We start from the raw sequence: 27086 nt of genomic DNA, 5'->3' as shown, positions 1-27086 counted from the left end.
AGGACCCAATACTTTGGCTACCTCATGAGAAGAGAAGACTCCCTGGAAAAGACCCTGGTGTTGGGAAAGATGGAGGGCACAAGGAGAAGGGGACGACAGAGGATGAGATGGTTGGACAGTGTTCTCCAAGCTACCAGCATGAGTTTGACCAAACTGCGGGAAGCAGTGGAAGACAGGAGTGCCTGGCGTGCTCTGGTCCATGGGGTCACGAAGAGTTGGACATGACTAAACGACTAAACAACAACAACAAAAAGCTAAGTACTCCGGGCTAATCCGTCTCTGAGCACCTTGTTTGACACAGCAACAGGGAACTCTCTTCACCACAAAGTAACAGACGGAGTTTGTGGTTTGGTGAGGTGTCAAAAGTCGAAGCTTCAAAGGCAAGGGTCAGCAGGAAAAAAATAGTCCTGCTAACCACAAATAGGAGAGGGCAGGATATCAGAAAGGGCTTAGAGGCAACAGGAAGGCGCGATAGAAACCCCGTCCCACAAATGCCTAGTTAAGGTTGCTTATCAAAGGTCATGATTAGCCTTGGCAACTACGCAAAGGTGTGATAAGCTGGGAGGAAAGAAGGCATCAAGCTGTTTATGTGAAATTATAAGGCTTATGTGTAACCTGTTAAACCACAGAGCCTAGGACTTGCCGATCAGAAGGTTGGCGGTTCAAATCCCTGCGACGGGGTGAGCTCCTGTTGCTCAGTCCCTGCTCCTGCCAACCTAACAGTTCGAAAGCATGTCAAAGTGCAAGTAGATAAATAGGTACCGCTCTGGCGGGGAAGGTAAATGGCGTTTCTGTGTGCTGCTCTGGTTCGCCAGAAGCGGCTTAGTCATGCTGGCCACATGACCCGGAAGCTGTACGCCGGCTCCCTCAGCCATTAAAGCGAGATGAGCGCTGCAACCCCAGAGTCGGTCATGACTGGACCTAATGGTCAGGGGTCCCTTTACCTTTATGTGTAACCTGTACAGGCAATCCTCGTTTTGTGAGGCGGTTCCACTCACATCGGCAAAGCGCATGTATGCCCATTCTGCCCTGTTCCGCCTCCACTCTGCCCCTCTCTGCCCTTGCCTTGCCTCTACCCTGCCCCTATTCATGATGCCTTTCTAACATTTTGGGGCCACTTCTGAGTTCGGCGCCGTGCCTAAATCGGTTGTTGCCTGTAATGTGGTCTCTCGTCTGCACCACAAGGTGGACGAGGCACCATTCTTGTACAAGAAAAAATCCTTTTTTGATTTGCTACCTGTTGCCTGGTCATTGGTTTTTTTTGCTAGACATCGAAGCTCAAACTTGCAAACTTCCACAACACTTCTAAGGTTAGAACTGGGCCTTTTCCATAGTGCCCTCCCCAGTTCTGTGCACCTTGCCCTCCCCCTCTCTTTTAATTATTATTATTATTATTATTAAGTTTTACATGACAATTCTAAATTCAGACAGATTGGAATTTTTACAGTGGTTGTTGTTTAGTCGTTTAGTTGTGTCCGACTCTTCGTGACTCCATGGACCAGAGCACGCCAGGCACTCCTGTCTTCCACTGCCTCCTGCAGTTTGGTCAAACTCATGCTGGTAGCTTCGAGAACACTGTCCATCTCGTCCTCTGTTGTCCCCTTCTCCTTGTGCCCTCCATCTTTCCCAACATCAGGGTCTTTTCCAAGGAGTCTTCTCCTCTCATGAGGTGGCCAAAGTATTGGAGTCTCAGATTCAGGATCTGTCCTTCCATTGAGCACTCAGGGCTGATTTCCTTAAGAATGGATAGGTTTGATCTTCTTGCAGTCCATGGGACTCTCAAGAGTCTCCTCCAGCACCATAATTCAAAAAGCATCAATTCTTCGGCGATCAGCCTTCTTTATGGTCCAGCTCTCACTTCCATACATCACTACTGGGAAAGTGGTAGTGGTACCTCAAGTTATGTACTTAATTTGTTCCGGAGGTCCGTTCTTAACCTGAAACTGTTCTTAACCTGAAGCACCACTTTAGCTAATGGGGCCTCCTGCTGCTGCTGCTCCACCGGAGCCCGATTTCTGTTCTCATCCTGAAGCAAAGTTCTTAACCTGAAGCACTATTTCTGGGTTAGCGGAGTCTGTAACCTGAAGCGTCTGTAACCTGAAGTGTATGTAACCCGAGGTACCACTGTATTATTATTATGATTTTCTTTATTTACAACATAGTCCGCAACAACTCATACATACAAACAAAACCACCACCAATTTTTATTTTAAAATTCAGACAGATTATTCACCTCTTCATTTAGGATTCTCTCAATCCCTTGACTTCCCTCCACCCTTCCATGGTTACCATTATCAATCTTTTCCCCCATCTGCTTATCTTATTTTCTCTAATATGTTAAAAGAATAATATTTCATTTTTCCATAGTTTTTCATACATTACAAACATTACTCAGAGTTTTTAGTTCATTACAGTGTTCTCTTAAGTACATTGTAAATTTTCCCTATTCCTTCTTAAAACCCTTCTCTTCCTGGTTTCTGATTTTCCCAGTCAGTTTCGCCATTTTGGCATGGTCCATCATCTTCATCAGCCATTCCTCTCTGGTTGGAACTTAGTCTCTCCATCTCTGGGCCAGTGGTATCCCCACTGCTGTCATTGCGTACATGAATAGTTGTTTCTGCTCCCTCTGAATCTCTGTACCTAAAATGCCTAACAAAAAAAGCCTCTGTATTCCCCCAGCAAATGTTATTTTAAACCTTTTTTTCAACTCATTGTAAATCCTTTCCCAGCATGCTTTGGTTATCTTGCATGTCCACCACCTATGATAGAATGTGTCTTCTTTCTCCTTACATTTCCTGCAAACATTGGAAGCAGTTCTATACATCTTTGCTAGTTTTACAGGTGTTAAATACCACCAACACATCATTTTCATCTAGTTTTCCTTCAACGTACAGCACGCTGTAAATTTTAAGTCCATAATTTTCCCCAAGATGAAAATTGAATATTGTGCCCAATGTCTTATGCCCAGTTTATCATTACTGATTTGACTTCTTCGTCCTTAGTATGCCACTCTAGAAACAATTTATACATTTTAGAAAGTAACTTCACATTATTTTCCAATAATCCATTTTCAAACCGTGAAATTTCTATACTAAATCCATTTTTTATTATCTATTTTAAACAAACCATTTACCTTACACCTCTCTTTATGTCTTCTAGCGACCAGGAGTTTTATCCAGGCCTTTAAAATTCCGAATATTATGGTTTTATTTTGAAGCTGCTTTAAAGTAGATTCGGTTTTACGCATGTTCTCATTTTATTATTAATTTTTAAAATGTTTATTTTTTATTGTTAAAATTATAAAAGCCATCTTGAAATAATGTTATGTATAAGGTGGGATACAAATATGTTAAATATCACTAAAGTACTTCTAATTATTGTTTTGTTTTAAAATGAAGGGTGTTGTAGGTTGTATGGGTTGTGGAACTTGGCTGTGATTTGATCCAAAATCTGGGCACCAGTTGGTACCTATTAAATAATGGATATTATTCCACTCATTACGCTTTATTCATAGAGAAACAATCCAAACCATTTTACAAGAAAGAATTTTTAGGCTAGTCATACTGCCAACTATGAACAACAGTCCAATTTACTCGGCTCCTTCTTTTCTGCTTATAAGAAACAGTAGAAATGTTCATTGTGTGCATTCAAATTAGTTTTTAGCTTTGCCAAATCCAAATTATAATGTAAATGATTGACCTATTCAAATATTCATAGTTGTCTATTTGCACATCATTATCATTAGTTGCTGTCTTCCCTGATTAAATCTTAGCCTGAGCTTTGTACGTGAATATGAATCCGTTTCATGTGTATTGTATCAGTTTCTTTCGCTCCAGATGATGTCTTCGTTAGACTGGATGCAAAGCTGTGTCCTTATTCAAAATGGTAGCCAGTGTGGTATAGTGGTTAAGAGCCATAGACTCGTAATCTGGTGAACCGGGTTCGCTTCCCCGCTCCTCCACATGCAGCTGCTGGGTGACCTTGGGCCAGTCACACTTCTCTGAAGTCTCTCAGCCCCACTCACCTCACAGAGTGTTTGTTGTGGGGGAGGAAGGGAAAGGAGAATTATTTAATATTTATGTTCTCTACTGTTTCTAATGGTGTTCCTGACTAAAAGTCTGTATTTCAGTGCATTAACATACACCATTGTTTATGCAATTTCCCCAATATAGACATTCTGCAATGCAATTTGCCCTAATGCAATGCATTTCTTTATGGTACTTTCACTAATATCTACATTTATTAATAATTTGATTTACATCCTATGCCCTTTTAAAATCTCTCTGTGTTTGGGGGGGCTATTGGGTTGTTGTTTTTATTTTTATTAGGTATTTTGTGGTTTTATATCTTGATTTTATTCTTTGAACCGCCCTGTGACCCCTATGTATAGGGCGGTATATAAATTCAATTAATAATAATAATAATTTGTGCACACACTCTATCCAACTCTAAGCATTTTTGTACACTTTCTTGGCCAGAGAAATGCATTGCAAAATTCAGAGCAGTATGAATTTTGAAGGGAAACCATTTTTTGTTTTGCATATTGTTCTGGAAAGTGTGGAGCAAGTACCTGACAGATTTGCACTTAAAAGTCTAACCATCTTAAAGATAAAGTAGCATATATCAGCATGGGGTGGGTGCACAAAGGGGGCTGCAGAACAGGAGAGAGGGGGAGGCATGGAAATGTGGGTGGTGGCCAGTTTAAAAAAGATGGAAGGGGGAGGCAGGGTGAAGGTGACAATGGTGTTTGTGAACATAGGGGGCTGCACAATAGGAGAGAGGGCAAGGCATGTAAAATGGGGTTCTCTGTGTGCAAGGGAGAGTTGAGAAAAGTAAGGAGGTAGATGGAGCAGAAAAGGGGTGCAAAGGAATGTATGCAGCCACTGGTGCTTGGATGTTATTAGCCCAGAGATGGAAAGAAGTCAAAGTCCCTACCAGAGAAAAGTAGCCGATTAAGTTGATGGACTGTGCCGAATTGGAAAAAATGACTGCAAGAATCAGAAACCAGGAAGACCAACATTTTAATAAGGAATGGGGAAAACATAATTTACCTTAAAAACCATTGTAAAGAATTACATTTATTAGTAGGAATAACACTTGTATCCTAAGGTTGAATTTTGGGTATTGTGATGGCTTGTGAATGCTCTCCGCAAGAAATGCCTCTGCTCACTCAGAGATACATATATACATCCTTTATTTTACATATGTACAAGCAGCACACATAATCATGCGTCCGAATCCTGTGAGTCAGATTCTCGGAGTGACTTACGTCCGCCCCTTTTCCAGCAGAAGAGGCGAGGCATTCTCATTTGATGTCTCTGCCCCCTCCGCTTTAACCCTCTCCTTTCCTGAGCAGATGGAACCGGCACTGCATCGCTGTCCGTGCCAGAGCTTCCTGTGCGGAGTTGAGGCTCTGCTCCAACATCTGAGAGCCTTCCCTCCTCCTGACTTTCCCTCCTTTCCTCCACTGGCACTTCCTGCCCCCCTTCCTCTGCTTGTCTCTCCTCCTCCCCTGCGTTCTCTGTCAATACCATGACAGGTATAATGGAGGTTTAAAAGATTTGAATTTATTTATTTTTACAATAATTTTTATTCATCTTCAATTACAATAATCCAATGGTAGCCTCATTACAACAATGCCAAATTACAATACAATTACTAATCTCAGTTAGTCAGATGGACAAATTAGATTAGCATATTTTTGGATTTGCATATTTTTCTTGTGTGGTGATGATGATGATTGTGTTGAATGTAAAATTTAATAAAAACGGTGGTACATGACCCCAGTCAAGCTTGCAAAAATCTACCATTTGCCCGAGAATAAATGTTGGAAATGTAATGAAATTGAAGGTACATTCTTTCACCTTTGGTGGACATGTCCGAAGATTAAGGCTTTCTGGGAAATGATTTATAATGAAATGAAAAAGGTGCTTAAATGCACATTTGTGAAGAAACCAGAGGCCTTTCTCCTAGGCATAGTTGGCCAATTGGTGTCAAAGAAGGACAGAACTTTCTTTATGTATGCTACAGCAGCAGCAAGAATACTTATTGCGAAGCATTGGAAGACGCAAGATCTACCCACCTTGGAAGAATGGCAGATGCAAGTAATTGACTATATGGAAATGGCTGAGATGACTGGCAGAATCCGAGACCAGGGAGAAGAGTTGGTGGAAGAAGACTGGAGGAAATTTAAAATTTATTTACAGAAGTACTGTAAAATGTATGAATGTGGATGATATTGAAATAAAAAGAAGAAGTTCTAGTAACAAGAGATAAAAATTGGAAATTATAAATTTGGGAGGTAAACATTTAAGGACAAAGTAGTACGATATGAATTTGCTGAGCTAATTGATAAAGAGGGATACAAAAAAGGGAGGTGTGAGGAAGTCAGGAAAATAAGTTAACTAAAGATGAATAATTAGAAAAGAGAGATTTGTGTTTGTTTTAGGTTATTTATGTTATTTGTGGTGTTTCTGATTGTTTTTTTCCTTTTTTTGTGAAAGATTGTATTGTTGTTCATTACTTTTCTGTGTGTTTTATGTATCTTTCTATTGTTAAACTTAATAAAATATTATTATAAAAAAATAAAATAAAATTTAATAAAAACTATTGAAAAAAGAAAGAAAAGATGGTTAATATGGAGTGAATGGCAAGGGCGTTTGTGAGTGGAGCAAGCAGATGTGCAGTCCCTAGGCAACATAGGCTTTTCACTGGGTGTATGTGATGCTTATTTATCCAGGTTTCAGAAAAGAGCCACAGATCTGGAAATCAACTTTGCTTCTGCTAAAAGGCTGCACTGCATTTCAGCCATATCTGCTGCAAATCTCTGGCTGCAACATAATCCGTATCTTTGCCTGTTGATCCTTCAGAATAAGATAAAAAGAATGGGAAAGCACTGAGTCAGATCAGAGACTGTATGATTAATAGGAAACAAAACCTAGGAGCTTCTTTCATTTACAGTCCTGGAAACACATCCTTGTTTTAAACAAGCAAGCCCACGGTCTAATTGGATTGATGACTTCTGGCATTTGCATATATGTGTGTGGATGAACATGCTGCAGGAGCTGTCAGTAGTTTTGCTAACTGCAGACAGAAAAAGGAGAACCCTAAGTTAGGAAGAGGAGGGAAGACCAATTAGTCCTCCAAAATTATTGGCTTCAAAGGAATTAAGAGAAGAAAGCTATTCCACAGCAATCTAATAGGCTTGCCTAGTTTTTGCTTTGGCTCTTATATTCCAAGTTACTCCTACACATTAAAGTATTTATCACGGCATTAGAATGCTGCATTAGGAAGGATGAAGAGCATCATAACACGAAATCCCTTGTTCAGTGCTAAATTAAGTTTAAAAACGGGAATGAGGAGCTTGCTTTCCTTCATCAAACCTGAAGGCAAAGATCTCTTCAGCAACAGAATCTAAAGCTGTAAGTTTAGTCCTGAGAAACAAGGTATCTGAAACATGATCCAATGTTATATAAGGTCATATTGTACCAACTACACCATATTAGCAGAACTTGATACTTGTAAACACAACAAATACCGTTTGTGGAGTAGACGGGAACAATATTAAAGAATATAAAACTGCGGAAAAAACAATGACAGCATAAACAGTACAATGAGAATGATTAGAAGACTCGTTTTGTCAGAAGACTTATTTGTTTAAGTGTTTATTTAAGTATTAATTAGGAAGATTAAGTTTTTTTATGCACGTAAATCTGCCTTGTCTTCTTTCTTTTTTCTGTATTTTCTTCTTTTCTTTTTTCTTAATTGTTTTTTCTTTAATTTCCTTTTTGTAGTATGAGATTGTAAATTCTTTGTATATCTGTGTAATTTAAATTTATAAAGATTATTTTTTTAAAAAAGAAAGAAACGTGATCCAATGAGGTGGAGAGGGTGAATTCCTTTTCAGATTTTCCTGTTCTTGCTGGAGTTATACTCCCTCTGAAGGAGCAGGTACGTAGCTTGGGGTTTCTTCTGCGTCCATTGCCATCACCTGAAGCTCAGGTGGCCACAGTGGCGCAGAGTGTGAATCAAGACTTACTTTTTGTGCCATGTTTCTTAGCACAGGTCTGGGCTTCCAAGCTCTGTGTCTGAGCAGTTCTTTTTTCCCGTCCAGGTGCTTTCCCTGGGAAAACTCACAAACGGCAACCAGAGCTTCAAAATGTGGGTGCGCACCTGGAAAGTGCAGAACAAAAGGTAGTCTGGATGAGCCCTGAACTAAGGGATCAATGGGATCAGTGTAGGAAAATCAGAAAATATTGGACACCAGTCCTTCACAAAGAGTAAAGGTAAAGGGACCCCTGACCATTAGGTCCAGTTGCAGATGACTCTGGGGTTGCAGCGCTCATCTCACTTTATTGGCCAAGGGAGCCGGCGTACAGCTTCCGGGTCACATGGCCAGCATGACTGAGCCGCTTCTGGCGAGCCAGAGCAGCGCACAGAAATGCCGTTTACCTTCCCGCCCGAGAGGTACCTATTTATCTACTTGCACTTTGACCTGCTTTTGAACTGCTAGGTGGGCAGGAGCTGGGACCGAGCAATGGGAACTCACCCCATCGCGGGGATTCAAACCGCCGACCTTCTGATCGGCAAGTCCTAGGCTCTGTGGTTTAACCCACAGTGCCACCTGCATCCCTCCCAAGGAGTAGAAAGTACCAAAACTATGACTACATTTTGCCAGCACCACTACAAATTAAGAAAATTAACACTTAAATTTCATTGCTGAGCCGTCTTTAAAATACTGTGCAATTCAATAAAACAACTAACGTAATTTCTTTTTACTTATTCTATCACCCCTTTAGTTCCTGCTCAGCCACTTGATTCTGTTGATTGTTTACAATGATCATTAGCCTGTATCTATAAATGTGCAGTACTTTGAACATTTCTTAGGAAGCAGGGACTCCTTATTCTTTGCCATTATATATTTTTAAAAGTGCTATATAAATGCTAAGTACTACTGGTTGAATGAACTGAGGCCTTGGGTTTAACTTGCCTGCCTGGCATTCTCTTTATAACATCTTGATAAGCAGTAGATAAGGAGAGAGATCTTTAGAATCTGTCTGGATTTGGTTGATGTAAGAAATATCTTTGTCAGGCTCTGCTCTTCAATGACCCTGCATAATATTGCAAATCAGAGCTGTGGAACATGAACAGATTTGTTGGAATGAGTTTCTTTAACAAAGGCACATGGTTACATAAATGGCAAAATAAGCCCTGCAGGAACGCATAACGAATCTTTCGTTTTCTTTCCTGTGGATGCTTGCTAATGTTCTTGGAAGCAGCCACAGATGCAAAAGCATTTGGAAGAGAGAAAATGAAAGGACGAGAAGGAGCTTTCATAAACGAAATGTTTGAGACGGATGCTTAAAATTTGCAGGGGAGGGAGAGACTTTGTAGGCATCATATTCAGGTTGGTTCATGCATGCTGGGAATTGGGCTGGGGTGAGGAATCTGTACCCCTGTGGGTTTTGTTGGGCTCTACCTTCCATCAGGTCTGCAATAATTCATGCTGTTGTCTTTACATAATAATAATAATAATAATAATAATAATAATAATAATAATAATAATAATTGTTTATTTATACCCCGCCCATCTATCTGGGTTTCCCCAGCCACTCTGGGTGGCTTCCAACACAATATTAAAATACAGTAATGCATCAAACATTAAAAGCTTCCCTAAACAGGGCTGCCTTCAGATGTCATCTAAAAGTCTGGTAGTTGTTGTTCTCTTTGACATCTGGTGGGAGGGCGTTCCACAGGGCGGGCGCCACTACCGAGAAGGCCCTCTGCCTGGTTCCCTGTAACCTCGCTTCTCGCAGGGAGGGAACTGCCAGAAGGCCCTCAGTGCTGGACCTCAGTGTCCAGGTAGAATGATGGGGGTGGAGACACTCTTTCAGATATACTGGACCGAGGCCGTTTAGGGCTTTAAAGGTCAGCACCAACACTTTGAATTGTGCTCGGAAATGTACTGGGAGCCAATGTAGGTCTTTCAAGACCAGTGTTATGTGGTTTCGGCGGCCACTCCCAGTCACCAGTCTAGCTGCCACATTCTGGATTAGTTGTAGGTTCTGGGCCACCTTCAAAGGTAGCCTCACATACAGCGCATTGCAGTAGTCCAAGTGGGTGATAACCAGAGCATGCACCACTCTGGCAAGACAGTCCGCCGGCAGGTAGGGTCTTTGCTCCAGCTGGCTGCTGGAAAACTTAAAACAGCAAATCAGTTCCTCCCTTTCTGTATTTTACACTTGTAAACTTTGTTATCTACATCCTGAAAGTCACACCATTGTTCTCTTTGAAAGCCTTATTTATAATTTCTGTTACTTTGACCCATCCTCATTGTGAGATACACACAATTGTAATTGAAGCAAGACCACCTCCATCTTTGTTATAACTGAAGCAAGATTAATGCCCTCTTCTATGGAATGTTGCAATTACGTTCACTGCGTGTAGGGCTTTGAAAGAAAATATAATGAAAATGATGTACAGATGGTACTTAACCCCAACTAAATGAGCTAAAGTATATAGAATGAAAAATAGAAAATGTTGGAAATGTAATCAAAAAGAAGGAGATTTTTCAGTGTTTTCAGGTGGTACATGACACCAGTCAAGCTTGCAAAAATTTACCATTTGCCCGATAATAAATGTTGGAAATGTAATGAGACTGAAGGTACATTCTTTCACCTTTGGTGGACATGCCCAAGGATTAAGACATTCTGGGAGATGATTTATAATGAAATGAAAAAGGTATTTAAATATACCTTCCTGAAGAAACCAGAGGCCTTTCTCCTGGGCATGTTCGGCCAATTGGTGCCAAAGAAGGACAGAACTTTTTTTATGTATGCAACAACAGCAGCAAGAATACTTATCGCGAAGTATTGGAAGACACAAGATTTACCCACCCGGGAAGAATGGCAGATGAAGTTGATGGACTATATGGAACTGGCGGAAATGACTGGCAGAATCCGAGACCAGGGAGAAGAGTCGTGGAAGAAGACTGGAAAAAATTCAAAGATTATTTACAGAAATACTGTAAAATTAATGAATGCTAGAAAAATGTCGGAATGAAGTTATATGGCTTTAGCAGAAAGGTTATAAGGAATTAAGTATAAATAGATTTTTAATGTATTAAAGGGGAAAAAAATAAGGTTAGAATAAGTTAAGATAAATTACAGGACAGAAAACTGAGGAAGATGGAAAGGATTTGCTGAAACAGTTAATTGAAGTGGAATACAAAAAGGGAGGTGTGAGGAGGTCGTGGAAACAAGTGAATGAAAGATAAGATACTGAAATTATGGATGTGTTTTAAATTGTGTTTGTTGTGTTTTGTTAATTTAATGTTTTAGTGTCAGTGTTACGTAGTGTTTTTGTTTTTGTATTGTATTGTATTGTTTTGTTGAATTCTTTTTCTTTTATAGTCTTTAAACTGTTAATAAATATTATTATTTTTAAAAAAAAAGAAGGAGATTTTTACTAAATGTGGTGGACCTGTGATAAAGTTAAAGCATTTTGGGAGAATATTGATAATGAGTTAAAGAAAATGTTAAAATATACTTTCCCCAAGAAACCCGAAGCATTCCTGTTGGGAAAGGTAGGAGATGAAATATCTAGATCAGATCAGAAACTATTTATGTATGCCATGACGGCAGCAAGAACTTTAATTGCCCCAAAATGGAAACAACAATAAATACCGAAGATACAAGATTGGCAGACAAAGGTGATGGACTATGCGGAACTGGCAAAGCTGACGGGGAAAATCCGATAGCAGAGTGTGACCAAGTGTTCCAGAGAGATTGGAGTAAATTTATTTATTATATAGAAAATCAGTGTATACAATTAAAAATGCTATCAGGATTGAGATAAAGCTCGCAACGTTTACAATAATTTTTCTACCTGTATTTTAAAAATTTGAATAATTTAGAAAAATGTAGAATTGTGATGATATAAATGGGTGGATTTAAGATAAGTCTTAGAAAACCAGAAGACAGGTGGAGGGAAGTGGATAGCTCAGCAGAGCTAAAAAATAAGTATGTTATAAGATATTGTATTATTGTTAAAAATTTGGAAATCTCTCTCTCTCTCTTAATGCCATCTTGTTGCAGGCTGATGTCATAATCGTATATTCTCACCATGCTGAAATGCAAGCTTCAGAAAGGGGAAAGGGAAAGTGGAAACACAAAAGGGAAAGTTGCAAGGGCATGACCTTTAGAATGAGGATATAAAAAGGATGGGGGGAGGGAGAGATGAAATAGAGAATGCCACCATTTCCTCCTTGATCTAAAAATTGTATCAGAACATTCAAGGAATGTGAAAGCTGGTGGATGAGCAGAATTCAATATGCACATCAGTTGATGCAGTGCAGACTGGGTCAGCTGGTATTAGAATTTGCAAATACCAAATTCCTAAAGCGCCTCTAACTTTCAATGCGCCTGGCACTCTTAGGATACCTGCTGACCCCCTCCGCAAATTTATTTGACTATCAGAGCTTTGGCTGGTTGTGACAATGAGTTGGGCATTTTTAGCTACAGCTCCACATTCTCACCACAGCCCTATCGAGGGAGGAAGGCGTCTTTAAAGTTATTTAAGCTCTCTTTGCTTCAACAATTTCACTTTCAAAACTAGCATTCTAATGCGCATCTTCAGCTAAATGTCCCATTTGTCCTGTTCCTCACTCTGCAGTCCTGCATGAAGGCTCCGAACAGCTTCCTCTTTCAAAAGGGATTTCTGTCGGCTGGATGAGCTTTTATCATCTTTAAGGGCAATTTCTTGCACAGTATCTACCTGTCACCAGCAGTGTATGTTTAATGCTTACTGTTCCAAAATTGCTTTTGATTTCTACAGGTTTTTTTTTAAAATGATTTTGAACAACCTGAGGGAACCAACCTTTGGATCCAGAACCAAATGAAAAATAATTTTAAAACTTATGTATTCACAATATCTATACAGTCATAACTCGGGTTACAGATGCTTTGGGTTGCGCGATTTCGGGTTGCACACAGCGCTGAACCCGGAAGTACCGGAATGGGTTACTTCCGGGTTCCGGTGCTTGCGCATGTGCAGAAGTGCTAAATCGCGCTTTGCGCATGCGCAAAAGCACCAAATCGCAACCCGCGCATTCAACGCTGCGGGTTGTGAACGTGCTTCCCACACGGATCACATTCGCAACCTGAGCGTCCACTGTATAAGGGCAAGAATTCCCCCACTTTCTGCTATCAAGGTTGTGTCATCTGCATATCTGAGGTTGTTGATATTTCTTCTGGCACTCTTGATTTTGGCTTGGGATTCATCCAGTTCAGCCTTTCGCAAGATGAATTCTGGGAGTTCTCGGTCCACTTACTGCTTAAGCCTGCCTTGTAAAATTTTAACCATAACCTTGCTAGCGTGTGAAATGAGCACAATTGTGCGGTAGTTGGAGCATTCTTTGGCACTACCCTTCTTTGGGATTGGGATGTAGACTGATCTTCTCCAATCCTCTGGCCACTGCTGAGTTTTCCAAACTTGCTGGCATATTGAGTGTAGCACCTTAACAGCATCATCTTTTAAAATTTTTAATAGTTCAGCTGGAATACCATCACTTCCACTGGCCTTGTTATTAGCAGTGCTTTCTAAGGCCCATTTGACTTCACTCTCCAGGATGTCTGGCTCAAGGTCAGCAACCACACTACCTGGGGTGTACAAGACATCCATATCTTTCTGGCATAATTCCTCTGTGTATTCTTGCCACCTCTTCTTGATGTCTTCTGCTTCTGTTAGGTCCTTTCCAGTTTTGTCCTTTATTATGGTAATCTTTGTACGAAATGTTCCTTTCATAGCTCCAATTTTCTTGAACAGATCTCTGGTTTTTCCCATTCTGTTGTTTCCCTCTATTTCTTTACATTGCTTGTTTAAGAAGGCCCTCTTGTCTCTCCTTGCTATTTTTTGGAAATCTGCTTTCAATTTCCTGTATCTTTCACTTTCTCCCTCAAATTTTGCTTGCCTTCATGGATCACTGCCTTGTCATGGCGAAGGGGCCTGAATAACTCAGAGAAGCTATGAGCTATGCCATGCAGGGCCACCCAAGATGGACAGGTCACAGTGGAGAGTTTTGACTAAATGTGATCCACCTGGAGCAGGAACTGGCAAGCCACTCCAGTATTCCTGCCAAGAAAACTCCATGGACAAAGTTGCATTTACATGCATTGAATATTTATGGTCTTTTGGCAGCATGCTTCTTTTCAGCCAGAGGGCAGTAGAATATAGATTATGCTGTGTCTCCCTTACATAGGAAATGGGATGTTTAGTTGATGGTGCATGTTAAAATGCTAATTTTTGAATTGAAATCATTGAAGCAAAGTGAACCTTAAATAACTTAAAGAGGTGTTTCCCTCCCTAACATGATTTAATGTGTGATCAGTAATAGCAACATTAACCAAAGATGCATCAAAATCCCTCAGGAGACTTACACTTTATTAAATTGCATCCCCATTCAGCACATTTTTTTTAGCCTTTGTTGCTACAAACACTTCAGGGGTAGATGGGATATTGCTGATTAAGATTTGCTCTGCGAAGTGCAACGAGAAATGAGCTGTGTGGATTGGCTGTCAGGCTACGAGAGTGAAGACCCTTAGTTTGTTGCCAACAAAACAACAAACACCCATGTAAGTTCCACCTTTTCATCCACAATAATAAACTAAAGTGGATCTCCTGAAGGTCCAGTTCCTGGAAATCACAAGCGAGGAGAGGGCTGTTACTAATAGGTCCTGCTTCCAGGCTTCTCATAGCCATCTGGAAGCCACCTATCAGAATGGGAATCTAGACAAGATGGACCATTGGCCTGATGCAACAGGCTCTTCTTATGTGGAAATGCTCTTTGACTAGATGGCTGTGTCTACTTTGTTGTTGTTTAGTTGTTTATTCGTGTCCAACTCTTCGTGACCTCATGGACCAGAGCACGCCAGGCACTCCTGTCCTCCACTGCCTCCCGCAGTTTGGTCAAACTCATGCTGGTAGCTTCGAGAACACTGTCCAACCATCTCATCCTCTGTCATCCCCTTCTCCTTGTGCCCTCCATCTTTCTCAACATCAGAGTCTTTTCCAGGGAGTCTTCTATTCTCATGAGGTGGCAAAAGTATTGGAGTCTCAGCTTCAGGATCTGTCCTTCTAGTGAACACTCAGGGCTGATTTCCTTAAGAATGGATAGGTTTGATCTTCTTGCAGTCCATGGGACTCTCAAGAGTCTCCTCCAGCACCATAATTCGAAAGCATCAATTCTTCGGTGATCAGCCTTCTTTATGGTCCAGCTCTCACTTCCATACATCACTACTGGGAAAACCATAGCTTTAACTATACAGACCTTTGTTGGCAAGGTGATGTCTCTGCTTTTTAAGATGTTGTCTAGGTTTGTCATTGCTTTTCTCCCAAGAGCAGGCGTCTTTTGATTTTGTGGCTGCTGTCACCATCTGCAGTGATCATGGAGCCCAAGAAAGTAAAATCTCTCACTGCCTCCATTTCTTCCCCTTCTATTTGTGAGGAGGTGATGGGCCCAGTGGCCATGATCTTTGTTTTTTTGATGTTGAGCTTCAGACCATATTTTGCGCTCTCCTCTTTCACCCTCATTAAAAGGTTCTTTAAGTCCTCCTCACTTTCTGCCATCAAGGTTGTGTCATCTGCTGTGTCTACTAGCCTAAAGCTATTCCTTACTTTCAAAATTTGGATCTTTACAGAGCTTTCTAAATTTCTCCATCAGGCGCTAGAAGAAAATGGCTTTCAGAGTGGGCACATTCTATCTGGCCTGAGCTTGTATAAATAATTATTATTATTTTCTGAGCGTAGGTGTTCCTAAATACCTTAACTCTTAATATCTGTGGCTGGCTCACCTTAGCAATACGTTTGATGACTTGCTCCTTGGGAGCCCTCTATCAGTGTTTGCCTGTGGCTGCAAATTTCGTTAATAAGTTATTGACAGTTTGTTTTGCCTTCTGGATCATGCTCTGCCTCTGTTGTAAATAATGTAGCATTAGGAATCAAGCTTCCCAATTCCAACTAGGCAAGAAGAGATATGCCGACCCCCAAAGCTTTAATGTGAAAAACAGGAAATCGATTCGTTGACATTTTCAATCTTCTGCATCTGCACAATCTATTAATAATGTTGCATTTGCAAAAGAGGGTTCCTAACCTCCTCCCTCCCATTTTTATATAACACCATGCACGCAGCAGCAGCACACAGTGGTTTGAGAAAGCATATGAGCGTATTTTTGAAGAACTAACCATGCGTCAAAATCCAACTTGAAGCCTAATGTTTTCCATGCTCTTTTTCTAGTAGAAAGAGGGTCTTGGCAAACTTGGACTCACAGCTGTCCATGGAGGTGCAGGTTAATTCTGTGTCCAGGGCGGCTGTCTACCAGCTCCATCTGGTACGCAGGCTGAGACCCTACCTGCCTGCGGACTGTCTCGCCAGAGTGGTGCATGCTCCAGTTATCTCCCGCTTGGACTACTGCAATGCACTCGACGTGGGCCTACCTTTGAAGGTGACCCAGAAACTGCAATTAATCCAGAAAGCGGCAGCTAGACTGGTGACTGGGAATGGCCGCCGGGACCACATAACACCGGTCCTGAGAGATCTGCATTGGCTCCCCGTACGTTTCTGAGCACAATTCAAAGTGTTGGTGCTGACCTTTAAAGCCCTAAACGGCCTCGGTCCTGTATACCTGAAGGAGCGTCTCCACCCCCATCGTTCAGACAGGAAACTGATATCCAGCACCGAGGGCCTTTTGGCGGTTCCCTCATTGCAAGAAGTGAGGTTACAGGGAACCAGACAGAGGGCCTTCTTGGTAGTGGCACCTGCCCGGTGGAACGCCCTCCCTTCAGATGTGAAGGAAATAAGCAGCTATCTTTTTTAAAAAAGACATCTGAAGGCAGCCCTGTTTAGGGAAGTTTTTAATATTTAATGCTGTATTGTTTTTAACACTTGATTGGAAGCCGCCCAGAGTGGCTGGGGAAACTCAGCCAGATGGGCGGGGTATAAATAATAAAATATTATTATTATTATTAAAAGGTCCTTAATCCTGTTTTTCTGCCTGTTATAGTAATTGTAATTTCCCAGTGGGAAAACTGCTTTTGGCTCACCTAAGTATGGTGGAGCCCCTTCTCAGGAGGTTAGGATTGCACTACAAAATCCTTATTCTTTTACAACAATTAAATTATTATAACTTGCATTTTGATATTTTTGAAAGCATCAGTATTGCCTTATATGTTACCATTCCTTTCTCCAGCTGACTTAAACTCAGTTTTCAGGCTTTGTAATTGGAACTAACTTGTTTTTTGTTTCGTTTTGTAAAATTATCCATAAGACTTGCTCAAATTTGTTTCCCTGTCTTTGCCCACCAGTCCTGGGAATCTGCTATATCCAGCCAACACTGGAACAGATACAGACTTATTCACAAAAATATCTTGCAACAAGTCTATAAAGCTCTACATCTCATCATTTGTCTGCAATGCCTAATGAGCTGAACATAATACGTTCACTCCATAATTGGAGCTCCATGTCAGTGTAGCCAATTATGAATCGCAATCCTTGTTCCTTTGAACTTCTTACCTGAAATTTATTTTTTTCTTTGCTTTTAATTCAAGCCACTATGATCATAGCCTTTCAGAGAATCCTAGAGAATTTATTTATTTCTGGCATTCAGTGACTATTGCCTGACTTATTTTGCTTTGTGCCTTGAAATATATTACTGGTTAACATATATTTAATTTCAGCATCCACATTCTCATACTGAGCATTGAATGGCTAACTTTCCTATTGGTTTCCATATCTGAGAGACCAGGGACACTTCCAGATTGAATTGCACTCCAAAATAGCAACAGTCACTTTTTCTGGCAAATTCAGTTTGTGAAATTAAAGTTCATTTGGAGCCCTTGCACACAACCCCCCCAAAACCCCTCCACCACTTTTATGATAATGAATGTGATAAAAAAACTGCTGGAAAGTGAGGAATAATATTTTCTGACTGTAACACCATCTAACTTCCCTGCAAACCAGCCAAAATGAATGTTAAGTAAATAGTAGATATCCCCATGAACTTTGTGCAAACAAATCAAGGTAAATGCTCAAGAAGGGAGACTGTCTGGAAGCAACCATGAGGCCCAGTCAAGAGTAGGTCAGTAACAAAACACCCAGTGTCAGTGAAGTTAACCCTTTATTCAAAGAAACCAACACAGTGCAGCCTAGTGTAGTGAACACACAGCAACTCTTCCCAGTAGGTCTTGCCCAAATGAGGCAAGACTGAAGGTCCCTGCTTTCCCTCGGCTCTTGAAGGTTCCTCCCCTGGTTCCTTCCCCAGCAGCTTAAGGCTCTGTTGTCTTGTCTCTCTTTGCTCTGCCCTCTTCATTTCTATGCATATTCTGGGAGATCGGGGGGCGGGGCTGGTCATAGCAGGAAGGGAAGACTCCCTGGATTCCTCAGCAGTCTGCCTTGTCTCTGTCTCCTGGCCCCCACCTCTCCTGCCTCTGATTCAGGACTGCTCTCTGCCTCAGCCTCTTCCTGTTTGCTAAACCCTGTTGCCTCGTCAGCTTCCAACACCTCCTCTTTCCAGTCTGCCTCCTCTTCTCCTTCTGACCCTCATCGCCATCCCACCACCAATCTCTTGGCTATGAGCCTTCTTCTCCGGGGGTTCCCCTGAGGGTTCCCCAGCCAGAACCTTCCACCACTCCTCTGCATTCTGCCAGTCTATGACACCTGGGTTGAGATTTGTGAATGAGAAAACATCACTTTAAAGTCTTAGTTTGGTTTCAAGGCCATTCCTAGCTTGGTTCCTTTTAAACCATTCATTAATTATGTGAAACTTGTTTTGTTTTTTAAGTTTGTGTTTGAAGAGAGCTTACGTGATACCTCAAGACAAAGCACCAAAACATAAAGATTATTCAAAAGAAGAAAATACAAACTAAGCTAGTAACCATTTAATTAATTTGGCCACGTTTATTTCTGCATGCATAATGTTGTTTAATGTTGTTGCTTATGACTACCGTCATTACATTTTGTGCCTTTATATTATTATTATTATAATATTGTTATGGGCCAGTTTTGAGAAAAAATGCACCCTTAGGTTTAGAATTCTGTGAAGGCTAAATGAAAAGAGCATTTAAATTGTGAATGTGTGTGTGTTTTCCTGTGAAATGACCTTGCCCTTGGTATTTCAGCGATTTTCAGGGAGAAGGATTCACTCTGCAGGTGTAGGCTCTAACCAATTGCACACCTATCTCCTGAGAGTTACACCATTGTATATTTCCAAAATGAGAGCTTGGAAGCATTAACATACCTTTTTATGACTGAGCAGAAGGATGTCCTCTCTAGTTGCACCTAGGGCTACATAGCTACTATTGAAATTATGCTTGTTGATTTCTCTCACATAGCAGTTCAACTGAAATATGTAAAATCAATAAACCTAAATTGGTTCGAAATATCATGTTCACATTCAGTGGAAACCAGTGCATGCTTTTGCATTCTCCTAGTAGCATGGGTCCATTTGAACATAATTAGAAAGATTACTAAAGCACAGTGTCATGAATTCAAGTGGTAGAGGAGAATGTTTGATCATAGCAAAAGATTTTTATGGGTTCGTAGGTACAAGGGGTGGGTGATAAAGGCTGGAGCAAATAGGAAAATGATGAGACTGAAAAAATCAGGACAGAGCCCAGCCTTGAATTCAGGGAACCTGAGAACAGTAGTCAGAGAGTTATTTTATGGGTAATATAGGAATAAAATTAGCTAGGAGGATCTCAGAGGTTTATTGTGTAAGTTTCAGTGAAGCAGATGTTTGTTTGTTTGTTTGTTAAACATATCTCACCCTTTCAGTTTGATAAAAATTTTCATAAAAGCTTACATACCACAAATATAAAATTACACGCTGGTTAGCTTAACATCTATTCTGGGTAAACCAATTCTCAGAATTTCATGAAGCCTATAGAGCAGGCTTCAGGATGTGGGTGGTGCTGTGGGTTAAGATCAGAAGGTCGGTGAATCAAATCCCCGCGACGGGGTGAGCTCCTGTTGCTTGGTTCCTGCTCCTGCCAACCTAGCAGTTCGAAAGCATGCCAAAGTGCAAGTAGATAAATAGGTACCACTCCATCAGGAAGGTAAATGGTGTTTCCGTGCGCTGCTCTGGTTCGCCAGAAGTGGCTTAGTCATGCTGGCCACATGACCTGTACGCCAGCTCGCTCGGCCAATAAAGTGAGATGAGCACCACAACCCCAGAGTCGGCCACGACTGGACCTAATGGTCAGGGGTCCCTTTACCTTTATAGAGCAGGAGTGGTGAACCTTTGGCCCTCCAGATGTTGCTGAACTATACAGTACTCCCATCAGCTTCAATAATCCTGGCCAGTAGCTATGGGTGGTGGAAGTTGTAGTTCCACAACATTTGAAGGGCCAAAGTTCCTCACACCTGATACAGAAGAACAAGTTCTGTAGCAGAAGAATCAGCATGGCTTCCATGAAGGTAAGTTCTGCCTTACTAAGCTTGCAAAGTTCTTGGAGAACATATCAAATATATGCAGAAGAGAAGCAATGAAGGAAGATATTGTCTACCAGAGCAGCAACTTATTTAGTTGTCAATTGTCTCATTTGGGTTTTGCTTCCTGAATTTCAAATAAATCATGCTAAGGTCAGTCGAGAGGGATGCCCGACTATTTAGTTCATAGTGTTTTCGCTTTGATTCCCTCTGGGCAGGAGTAAATAAAAGTTGTGTTAGCTTGTACCGCCCACCGGGAAAACTGGATGAGAAGAAATGAATTGGTTGCTAGTCAGGCAGCAAGTCATTTTACTGAAGTCTTGTTCCTGAAGTCAAATACGCCTTAGTTTAATTTTGAAGGGATTTAATTTTAGAGCCATGTTTAACAATTCTATTTTATGTACTGTGTCTGATGTCTTTCTAGTCCTTGTTTCTCCTGTTCTGATTAATTTGTGTGACTTTGTGGGTGCTCTGTAGCATCTATTGGCATCCTCCGCATAGCTTATTTTCCATTCTCAGTAACTACCAAGTGGCTTATTAAAGTAATGCAAGATCTCATTCTCGATTCCCAAAGGAACCTCTAATGCTATGGGAATAGAGGGATGTAATGCAGGGGATGTTTACAATCCCTCAAGACATGTGTGGAAGGGAATTAAATGGTAGAATGCTTTGGAAAATTTACAGTAGTGAGGACTTGTTGAAATTTGTGAGCACAGCAACAAAAGAAGAGTTTGGATTTGATATCCCGCTTTATCACTTCCCGAAGGAGTCTCAAAGCGGCTAACATTCTCCTTTCCCTTCCTCCCCCACAACAAACACTCTGTGAGGTGAGTGGGGCTGAGAGACTTCAGAGAAGTGTGACTAGCCCAAGGTCACCCAGCAGCTGCATATGGAGGAGCGGAGACGCGAACCCGGTTCCCCAGATTACGAGTCTACCGCTCTTAACCACTACACCACACAGAAGAAAGCCAACCAATCCTGCTGGCATGCCATGTATACCCAGGCTACCGAGACACGGGTGGGGCTGTGGTCTAAACCACTGAGCCTCTTGGGCTTGCCGAACAGAAAGTCGGTGGTTCGAATCCCTGAGAGGGGGTAAGCTCCCGTTGCTCTGCCCCAGCTCCTGACAACCTAGCAGTTCGAAAGCACACCAGTGCAAGTACAAAAATAGGTAAATGGAGTGAAGGTAAATGGAGTTTCCATGCGCTCTGATTTCCATCACAGTGTCCCATTACAGAAGCAGTTTAGTCATGCTGGCCACATGACCCGGAAAGCTGACTGCAGACAAACGCCAGCTCCGTCGGCCTGAAAGCGAGATGAGTGCCGCAACCCCATAGTCGCCTTTGACGGGACTTAACCATCCAAGGGCCAGTGGCGCAATGGATAATGTGTCTGACTACGGATCAGAAGATTCTAGGTTCGACTCCCGGCTGGCTCGGAAAGGGCATAATTTTAAGGGACGCAGGTGGCACTGTGAGCATAGGACTTGCCGATCAGAAGGTTGGCGGTTTGAATCCCTGCAACGGGGTGAGCTCCTGTTGCTCGGTCTCTGCTCCTGCCAACCTAGCAGTTCGAAAGCACATCAAAGTGCAAGTAGATAAATAGGTACTGCTCCAACAGGAAGGTAAACGGCATTTCCGTGCGCTGCTCTGGTTCGCCAGAAGCGGCTTAGTCATGCTGGCCACATGACTGTAGGCTGGCTCCCTCAGCCAATAAAGAGAGATGAGCGCTGCAACCCCAGAGTCGGCCATGACTGGACCTAATGGTCAGGGGTCCCTTTACCTTTACCTTTAACCATAGAGGGGTCCGTTACCTTTTTACGTTTTGCTCAGGTTACCCATCATGTCCAAAAGACAGGATGCTTCCTAAAGGATTATTGAAGGCTGATAGAAATCTTAACACCTTTAGATGAAGACAGCCTCAAAAGTGCTTCCTCAAATGTGTGTACACCAGATGAAACCATACAGACACACACACATGCAACTAAGAGTCTTGTAGCTCCTTAAGGTTTACTAACAAAAACAATGTAGCACAAAATTTGTGGACTCAAATCCACTTCTTCAGATGCAAGAAGTGGTGATCTTCACTTGGCAGGTATACAAGGGGAGAGCACAAAGTGGAAGGGAGGTGAATGGCAATGCAATGCAAAAAAGTAGAGTCATTGACAATTAAATGTTTGAGATGACAGTAACAACAGAAACTGCTGGTAATACCATCACCATAGTTTTACTATGTTAATTAGCAAGTGTTGTGGAGCAGGAAACCAATGGGTGGCCTTCCACAAAGTTTTACTCAGAGAATAGATATATTAATGAATTTGGCTAATTTAGGCCCATTAAATAGTCTTAATCTGAGTAAAGCTTAGTTGAAGACCATCCATAGTTCCTATTCAAGCCTAATCAGCTATATTCAAGCTTCTGGAATAGTTCTAGCTCAGCATTTTCATGCTATGGTTGCCTTTTGGTATTCCTTTGCTGGAGAATGACAACCTTTTGGTCAGCAGTAGAGTGTCCTGGAAGATGAACAGAGCAGTTTCTGAATGTTGCAGTTTCTGATATTGTATTTGCTAAGCTTTATGTAGAATTATCACAGACTATACAAATGGGGATAACGTTTCAAGTACCTGAATAAGTGGGCTTTTGCCCGTGAAAGCTTATGCTGCAGTCTTTAAGGTGCTGCAAGACACTCTGTTGGTTTTGCTACAACAGATGGACATGCTACCACTCTGCAGGTTGTACCCGAAATTTCACCTGTGGGTTACAATATCAATTATCCCTGAGGCCTTTTTACATGTTCAGAAAAAGCATGTGGTACAGCTCTTCTAGGATTGTACCACTTCAGAATATAAATGTCTAGGGGGGGCAATGTCAGCCCCCCCATTCTCCCTCAGAAGTTGGCTCCTCTGACTCCGATCCTCAGTTTCATCCAGAACTGCAGTTCCTATGAATTGCTATTGTGAGCTCCTGGGGAGTGAGAGTCATAAGATTATGCATGAAGGTGCTATTACCCGAGTGCTCAAAAAACAGCGAAAACCTGTTTCCCAAAGACCGAAGTTGTGTTGTCTCACGTCCTTTTGCAGCCTGTTGTGTGATTTGATTTGTTCACACCACCTATTCCAGCACCGCATTGTGAGTAAACATATCTGAGCGACTCAAGACATTTCAACAAAAATGCTGTGGATTTATAATGGAAACCTGAGGCAGGATGAATGGGGTGTAAAATGCTACAAAATGAACCCATCTTCATGTCAATGTCAGGCTAACGATTGGATAATATAGCACAAAATTTCCCCTTGCATAGATCTGAAATTGGGCATTTGAAGTATAAACTCCTTTTCAGTGCTCTGTTCAAGTCCTATCTTCTCCAGCAGTTGTGCCTAATTTAGCAATATAGTTTCCATTTGTCTTTTCGATAGAAGACTTGAGGGCGGATTACGTGGAGTTCATGTGAGAGCTATCTCAGCTTGTTTCTGCATGTGCAGCTATTAAAACTGGTGCTACCTGCACGATTCTAGATCTGCTACTGAAGGTAGCTGCCTCACTCTGTCTAAGGATAGGGCCGGCTCTGAAAGTGTGCTCGCAGGAAAGCCTCTCCACCTCCTTTCCACAACATGCAATATGGGGATAATTCAAAATAATATACCTTACAGGATTGTTGTAAAGCTGATGCACATAATATACATAAGTGCTTTGCAAACTCTGAAAGTCTAATAATAGCACATCTAGAATTCCTCTGTGTCAGATGAGTATGATGGCAAAAATCTGCAATGACAAGCAGCTCAGAGTTTCAAACACCAACCTTGTATACAAGGAAAAGGAAACTTTTATAATATTGAGGGGGAGGCCGGGCAACAACAAAGCCACTTGGATCACAGCTTGTTGTTGGGATTGTCAGACAGGTCGCTGCTGAAACATGTTCTTAGCTTGAAAGATAGGTTTCATTAACCGAATTGACTGGGAATGTTTTGTTTCAGCGGGCAGAGAGTAGTAAGAGATTTCATTATTCTGTTTTGCCCTGTCAGCCCCAAATGGAATGTTTCAATATGCCCGAAATGAGCTATTTCATTTCAGCTTGTCAAAGTGAACTCTCTCTCTCTTTCTCTCTCTGGAAATATTTTACCTTCTTATTAAAATATGCTGTTGAGTTTTGTTTTCTTTTTCAACCGAGTTGTTGGGAAAGGTCCACGGAACTTCAGAAGAGATTGGTTTCTCTGGTTGTGATGTAAGTTGTGCTTTAAAAATAAAAATCAGAGAAATCTTAATGACCAACATAGTTCAGTCAGGGCAACAGAGACATTAGCGATCCTCTAAGCAAGAGTAGGGATGCAGGTGGCGCTGTGGGTTAAACCACAGAGCCTAGGACTTGCCAATCAGAAGGTCGGCGGTTCGAATCCCCATGACGGGGTGAGCTCCCGTTGCTCAGTCCCTGCTCCTGCCAACCTAGCAGTTCGAAAGCACGTCAAAGTGCAAGTAGATAAATAGGTACCGCTCCAGCGGGAAGGTAAACGGCGTTTCCGTGTGCTGCTCTGGTTCGCCAGAAGCGGCTTAGTCATGCTGGCCACATGACCCAGAAGCTGTACACCGGCTCCCTCGGCCAATAAAGCAAGATGAGCGCCGCAACCCCAGAGTCGGCCACGACTGGACCTAATGGTCAGGGGTCCCTTTACCTTTAAGCAAGAGTAGTGTCTAAAGCTAGAATGGGCAATCTTCAACTACCACCATCCCTGGCTGTTGTCAGTGCTGGCAGGGGTTGAGGAGAATTGGAATCTTGCAATATCTGCACAGTCACAGATTCCCTAGCCCAGGTCTAAACAATGAAATACTTGAGCATAAATCACTGAAGAACTGCCTCTCATCACATGATTCTGCCTTCCCACCCAGGTCTTCAATGGAGGCCCTGATCCACATCCCACCATCAACTGGGAGTCTTCTCCATTATGATTTTGGAGCTCTGCTCCAGGAGGACAGAACAGGCTGCCTATGATGCTTTTTCAGTGCTGTGTGATAAGTTTTATTCCGCCATGATTTGAATTTCACTTTCCCTCCTGTTGTACTTAAAGCTGTTGTTTTGTTGATTTCATCCCGTTTTATTATGAACTGGTTTTTATCTTCTGGTTTTTTTTGGGGGGGGGAGGGAATGAATTGTCGTAAGCCTTGGAGATCCCATTATTGAGCAGGAAAGCTCAGGGTGATATGTCAGCAAATAAACAAAACACACAAAATAATGAAGCCAGGATTAGTCAGTATCAGATAATTCCAGCAGCAATTGCTTTTTGTTCCCTGCTATAGCTCAGTCCACTTTAAAATTGTGTTTCCATAGGTCTGCCTTTGGTAGGAGCCAAGGAAGCAATTTAAAGTTGAAGCATATTCTGTGCTGCCCTTGAGTAGGAATTAATATCATTTCTGTGGATCCCAATTTTTTCCTGGCTTGCTAACTGCCATTTTTCACAGCTTAATGCTTCCCTCGTAGTTGGCCAATTTCCTGGAAGGCCTTGGAAGAAATTCCATAATGTGGAGACTTCAGCATGTCTGAAGTGGTTGTTACCTATGCCAGCGTACCATTCAAGCATTTCATATTATTTCAGCATTCTTCCCCCCTCCCCAATCAAAACCCCAACGTCGCCTACAGAGGCATGTATCTGTCTTGTAAGATATGTCAGGCACTCTTGCTATTCTTCTGCTGCCTACTGGGTAATGTTGGCTGCAGCTCTGACAACTGTGACAAACAAGAAATGAAAAATACATTAGCATCATGTGTGAGAGAGATATACTTCAGCTAACGTTGCTGATGAAGTATGGCAGAGCTGTTCAAAAGGCTCATAATATTTCTCTGCTGTTTTCCCTTTTAAAATGGAAAGCTTCTGAGGGCTCATCCACATGCCCACTTGCCCCATGTCTAGAAAGCATGGGGTCCAAGCGGTTTTCTGCTTCTCCCACTGCCTCCCCCAGGAAAACCCACTCTTTAGTGCTGAATCAGAGCAAATGTCAATCCTTTCGCCCCCTCAGCCATTTAGGTGAGATTTGAAGCAAAACTCTCATCCATTTCAGTTGCCTATACTAAACCAACTTTCTGCTCCTCTTAGCACAGCTGTCAACTTTTCCCTTTTCTTGCGAGGAATCCTATTCAGAATAAGGGAATTTCCCTTTAAAAAAGGGGGAAATATTGACAGCTATGACTCTTAGGCATTAGTTTCCTGATAGGAGGGTGTTCCTTACCAATTTGATTATCTCTATTTATAGGGGGGAGTTTCGCCACCTCTTCCCTTTGTTTAACTCTGTGTTGGTTAGACATTCAAATAACAATTTGATCCGTGATTGTATTGGCTTTCTCTGGAAGCCGAAGGTGAATAAGGGTGTCTCATAAAGAAGTCATTTTGCTGATTTCTTCCTGTGACTGGTAGTAGTTGTTGTTTAGTTGTTTAGTCATGTCCGACTCTTCGTGACCCCATGGACCAGAGCACACTAGGCACTCCTGTCTTCCACTGCAGTTTGGTCAAACTCATGTTGGTAGCTTCGAGAACACTGTCCAACCATCTCGTCCTCTGTCGTCCCCTTCTCCTTGTGCCCTCAATCTTTCCCAACATCAGGGTCTTTTCCTTTTTTTTATA

General features: G+C 41.9%; 1 long non-coding RNA gene across 1 annotated transcript in view; it reads left to right on the top strand.

Annotated features, from left to right (window-relative positions):
- LOC310767223 overlaps positions 1 to 25553 on the top strand; it is a 31102-nt gene extending 5549 nt beyond the window's left edge. The window contains exon 3 of the long non-coding RNA XR_014550768.1: positions 25360 to 25553. This is a non-coding gene — a long non-coding RNA (uncharacterized lncRNA). The remainder of the gene's footprint in view (positions 1 to 25359) is intronic.
- The last annotated feature ends 1533 nt before the right edge of the window (positions 25554 to 27086 follow it).

The sequence above is a fragment of the Podarcis filfolensis genome (genome assembly GCF_964270895.1).
Source record: "Podarcis filfolensis genome assembly, chromosome: 7".
NCBI lineage: Eukaryota > Metazoa > Chordata > Lepidosauria > Squamata > Lacertidae > Podarcis > Podarcis filfolensis.
Note: the sequence above shows the minus strand (reverse complement) of the source record. Positions and strands in the feature narration are given on the sequence as shown.